A 6,000-nucleotide genomic window follows, 5' to 3' on the forward strand; every position below is an offset into this window, starting at 1 on the left:
TTGTCCTCTTTCAGCGCCTCAAGCGCTGTTGTAATGCGATTTTTATCTTTAAACTGACTGGTGGATAACACATGCCATATTTAACCCCGCCTTGCCGTCTTGTCGTCTTTCTTCATTTTAGTTTCATGAAGAGGAGTACTTAAGTCCCGCTCTTTTCTGCGAGCAGTTGAGGAGCTTGAGTAACGTCGGCTTACTACGTTTTCTATTTATACCAAGCTGCTGTCTAAACTATTTTGTCTGTAAATGCCTCTCGGTACTGTAGTTAACTTGTAAGAGATTCACCGCATACAGAGGACGTCAGATGCGCTTGAACGCATATTAAGCCTAACCAACGTTTCTTTAGATATTCGGTCTGCATGTGGTAGTAATCGTGCCCATATTGATGCCAGTCGGCTTGCAAGAGCCGTCCCCATCAGTTTATTAAGTAACTTTCTACTACCTGACCATGATAAGACTCTTATAATTGCATTGAAATGCCTCTTTTCAAACACGCCCGCTGCGGTTGCTCAGTGGTTATGGTGCTCGGCTGCTGACCCGAAAGACGCGGGTTCGATCCCGGCCGCGGCGGTTGAATTTCTTTGGAGGAGAAATTCTAGAGGCCCGTGTACTGTGCGATGTCAGTGCACGTTAAAGAACCCCAGGTGGTCGAAATTTCCGGAGCCCTTCACTACGGCGTCCATCATAGCCTGAGTCGCTTTGGGACGTTAAACCCCATTAACCAACCAACCAACCAACCATCTTTTCAAACACAACGCTGCCAGTCATTACAAATCGCGGCGCGATTAGCCCGGACAGAGATTAAACTCTCTTATAGCGCTAAGCGGATGCTTCATCACTAGTAGAAAAGGGTCAAAAGAAACCTCGGTGTTGGTGCTTCGTAATTATTACGAAAGCTTATGAATATGGAGGTCTCACCTGTGTTCGAACGATCAGCACTGAATTGAAAGCACTATATTTTCAAGAATACTACACTTGTACTGATGCACAAAAACTCTTTTTACAGACGAACCTTGGTAAAATCATGTACTTCTTTTCTTTTCACCTGATTATTTTTTCATTGGCCTAAACTGGCCACCATCTATTCGTTAAAACGTACTGTATGCATTGGTTTTATTGCGTAATAGGTGCAATGTTTTTCATGGAGATAAAACTCACTACACCTCGCACACAATGCTGGATTAACTGGTATAATTTCGTGCAGCTTCTTCTTTGTTCTATCGCACTCTGTGTTTCAGTCTTTTTCTTAGGCTGATTCACGTCAGAGGTTGGTCGAATAGCAGCTGGTGCTCTCAGCGTAAGCCACGCAAATCGGCGCAGAACCCGGCGTCACACGCAAGGACTTGTGTTCCTGATAGGCATTTACCCGCTGTTCTTCCGGATCAAATCCCCTCCACTAAGTCCCGCCGACACGCAGTCAACCATCAGGAAACGAGCCCCGCTTACCCCGTATTTCCCCTCTCTTACGTCACTCCAGCTGAAACCCCGTCTCTTCCAGGGGTTTTCTTATCTTCTTGTAGGCCAGTTCCCCCTTAGCACAGCAAAGGACGCGATTCGAATGCGCGCATGACCGATTGTTTTCATTTCCCTCCCGTTTAGTGAATGACTCGTCCGGAGAGATCCCACTGACAGGGGGCTGCTGTATCGTTCTATCTGGATACGTTCGTGCCGCAGCCGAACAAATTTACGCAGTAGCAGTGTATTGCGTTGGGCCCCCGTCGCGTCCCTCACCGTTTTCCTCTTCAGCGTCGAATGCTTTTACGTGTTTCTTAGCCGCACTGCTGACCGCTTGTTTTCAGCGAGGAGCTCTTTGGTCGTCTGACGGGATGGAACGCTTGCTGACTTTGTATTCTCTCTTCCTTTTCCTGTTACACTCTTTTTCTGCTTTATCATTTTATCACTTCGTCCCTTTCTCCCAGTGCAGGGAAGCAAACCAGTTTATTCTTCTGGTTAATCTCCCTACCCTTCCTTCTCCACCTCCTCCTCCTGACGAGATGTGAACCATGAGGACCTAAGTCAGTCGTATAAACCCTAGCTACACAACGAAGGACTGCTTCACATAGTACGATAGGCCTAGGCGTAGAAGCTCGCTTGCGTCGTTAGGAACATGTGCGGTTTTCGCCGCGCCCTGCAGCAGAATCGTATCGTAGTTGCATCAAAAATTGCTGCAGTAATTGCGAACTTTGCTGCAGCCGCGTTGCTGCAGCAGGAAGCTGCGACACTGCTCGTTGGGTTGACGGGAGTGATTTAACGTCGAGTACTCTGGAAAGTGGAGCAAAGTTAAGCGGGATTAATGGCAAATTTTGGAAATCAAGGTACAGCTTCATGCTCACAATCGAGCACCGTAACTGCGCCATCAGCAACTCCATAAACTCGGATTGTCAGCAAACGCATCCTTTGTCTGAAAAACCATAGTTCATCATAGAGGACTACTTCCTTCTGAGTGCTATGTACACACTCATTCTTGCACCTTATGCCATGCTTAGGCAGTGTTATAAGACACAGCTCACGTAGTTAATTCTCACGCGCTTCAGGCTCTCGAAGCAGACACAGGTAAAGCTTTTTTAGCAGTACCACCACCGGCGGCGCCAGCTACCTCTATACTTCTCATTTCGTACTCCGTCCTGTTTATTTACGGCGGCGCCTGGCAGCGAATACGGTAATACATTATTCCATCGCTTGCCCATGAAAACAGCTTCCCTGCTTTGAGCTTGGCGGTCATGTGTCGCCTGTCTCTGCCGGATCTTGATTTGGCTTCCTACGTCCCCTTGGCCCTTCGGTCATTTTGTGCCTTTTTTTTATTGCTCCGTTTACGCAAGCTCATCATTGGTGCACTGTGAATTGGCATGCTCGCATTCTCTAGTCTTATTTCCCGTCTCTAAGCTATTCCCGTTCGTACTTGTTACTCGGGATGTTTTGCTAATCAGAGACAACGTGCAAACTAAGAAGGTTCGCGCAGCGCAAGCGAAATATTTCGGTTTATTAATGCTACACTTACACTGCAGCGGTGGCCGAATGGTTTGAGCATCCGCCTTAATGCAATAGGTAAGCAATGATGCAATAAGTAAGAGATTGCGCCTTGGCTCTCGTTCGCTAAAGATTCTCCTAAGCCATTAAAACGTACTATAATCAAATGTTGTTTCTGAGCCGCTTTCCAGTTTTTGTCATCCATATATAAAGGTGAATCTCCAACAAATACAAGCGCCATGCTTCGGACTGATTATGTTACTTAACCGCTATAGTTAGGTAGCCCTTTGTGAAATGGCATTTGGATAATATACTTTGGAAAGTACACACCTGAATATTTTGAACTCAGGCATTTCATACTCTTCACATGGCAAAAACAGAATATGCACACTAAAATTTCAGTTTATTTTGTTGCCCAAAAATACACTGCCTCTCTTAACCGTATTCGATCTAGCGCTGCTGTGCCAAAGTTTTCCAAAACAATGCTTCACCGTTATTTTAATGACATCAAGTACTAATATCGTTTAGTTCGTACACAAGCTCAAAATAAGCTGACATTACACCGTTAAACTACCTTCGCCCAACATTACGGCCTTATTCTTGAAAGCCGCAAATATTTTATTACTTGAAAAATATTCCTCTACAAAACACCCTCAACGCTTGAAATAACGATTTCTAAAGGCAACCAAATTTATTAGTAAACTTCTACCATTTTTTTTTAATATTGGAGCCGCTCAAGTGAAAGGAGTGACGATAAAAAAAATAAGCCTTTTCTGAAACGTTCCGTTTTTTTTTCATTCTCAAAAAAACCTTTCCACATATCGAAAACAAGTAAGTTTACAAAGCGCACAAGTCCTGATCGTGCTCTCCTTCAACTTCAAGAAGACCACACAGTTTATCCTTAAGCGTTAACCCGTGATCAAGCGCCGACACAGGTCATGTCAAGAATTCGTACTGGCGCCGGGCGCCAAGAACTCGCAGAGGGAGCCTTTATCTTTGTTCAACCCTAACGGCGACAGCGAAACGGAGTAGCTGTCAAAGCTACGCTCCATTTTGATTGATCGCTGCAGGCTGGTGCGAGCGCAGGGCGGTGCTAAACCATTTTCTCCTGCTTTTTTTTCCCCTTCCTCTCGTTCCACATTTTATTTATCTACCACTATCTGTTGGCTGGAACCGCCCCATTCGGTGGTGTCGTCTGTTTCTCGACGTGTGACCGCATTAATTTGGTCGGTGCAGAGAACAGCCCGCCAAATCTACAGCAGACGATCTGTCCTCCGCAACACACACACACACACACACACACACACACACACACACACACACACACACACACACACACACACACACACACACACACACACACACACACACACACACACACACACACACACACACACACACACACACACACACACACGCGCGCACGCACGCACGCACGCACGCACACACACACACACACACACACGCACGCACGCACGCACACGCACGCACGCACACACACACACGCATATATATATATATATATATATATATATATAGATAGCAAACAAGGGAAGGGGAATGAGGGGCTCGTTATAAATATGAAAGAAGCCAACAGCCACAGAAACCAAGGGGCACAGGGGATTTTTAATTAATTTATTTATTTTGTGGTGTTGATCAATTTAGAATATTACTGAATATGTTATCGCTTAAACCTAATTTATCAGAAAAGCAGAAGAAAAAACAACCACTGCCGCCGGTGGGATCCGAACCCACGACCTCCGAATTACGCGTCCGGTGCTCTACCTCTGAGCTACGGCGACGGCTGTCAAATCTTCTGCTTTCGGGGGTATTTATGTTTACAAGTAACCTAACCTTGAGAGTGTTCATCAGCGCCACCCACGTTCATAAGCGGCGGACGTAGAACGTCCTGAGTTGCCGCAGGTGTGACGTAGAACGTCATCGAACGGAGAGGATGGAAGCTGCGTGAGAACCCTCTTATGCTTCCTATGGCGTCAAGGCTGCCAGAACCGAGGCCCTCGATAAGCAATTAAGCAAACAAGGGAAGGGGAGTGAGGGGCTCGTTATAAATATGAAAGAAGCCAACAGCCACAGAAACCAAGGGGCACAGGGGATTATTAATTAATTTATTTATTTTGTGGTGTTGATCAATTTAGAATATTACTGAATATGTTATCGCTTAAACCTAATTTATCAGAAAAGCAGAAGAAAAAACAACCACTGCCGCCGGGGGGATCCGAACCACGACCTCCGAATTACGCGTCCGGTGCTCTAACTCTCAGCTACGGCGACGGCTGTCAAATCTTCTGCTTTCGGGGGTATTTATGTTTACAAGTAATCTAACCTTGAGAGTGTTCATCAGCGCCACCCACGTTCATAAGCGGCGGACGTAGAACGTCCTGAGTTGCCGCAGGTGTGACGTAGAACGTCATCGAACGGAGAGGATGGAAGCTGCGTGAGAACCCTCTTATGCTTCCTATGGCGTCAAGGCTGCCAGAACCGAGGCCCTCGATAAGCAATTAAGCAAACAAGGGAAGGGGAATGAGGGGCTCGTTATAAATATGAAAGAAGCCAACAGCCACAGAAACCAAGGGGCACAGGGGATTTTTAATTAATTTATTTATTTTGTGGTGTTGATCAATTTAGAATATTACTGAATATGTTATCGCTTAAACCTAATTTATCAGAAAAGCAGAAGAAAAAACAACCACTGCCGCCGGGGGGATCCGAACCACGACCTCCGAATTACGCGTCCGGTGCTCTACCTCTCAGCTACGGCGACGGCTGTCAAATCTTCTGCTTTCGGGGGTATTTATGTTTACAAGTAACCTAACCTTGAGAGTGTTCATCAGCGCCACCCACGTTCATAAGCGGCGGACGTAGAACGTCCTGAGTTGCCGCAGGTGTGACGTAGAACGTCATCGAACGGAGAGGATGGAAGCTGCGTGAGAACCCTCTTATGCTTCCTATGGCGTCAAGGCTGCCAGAACCGAGGCCCTCGATAAGCAATTAAGCAAACAAGGGAAGGGGAATGAG

This window comes from Amblyomma mixtum, chromosome 7 (genome assembly GCF_055824585.1).
Source record: "Amblyomma mixtum isolate Tamu chromosome 7, ASM5582458v1, whole genome shotgun sequence".
Classification (NCBI taxonomy): Eukaryota; Metazoa; Arthropoda; class Arachnida; order Ixodida; family Ixodidae; genus Amblyomma; species Amblyomma mixtum.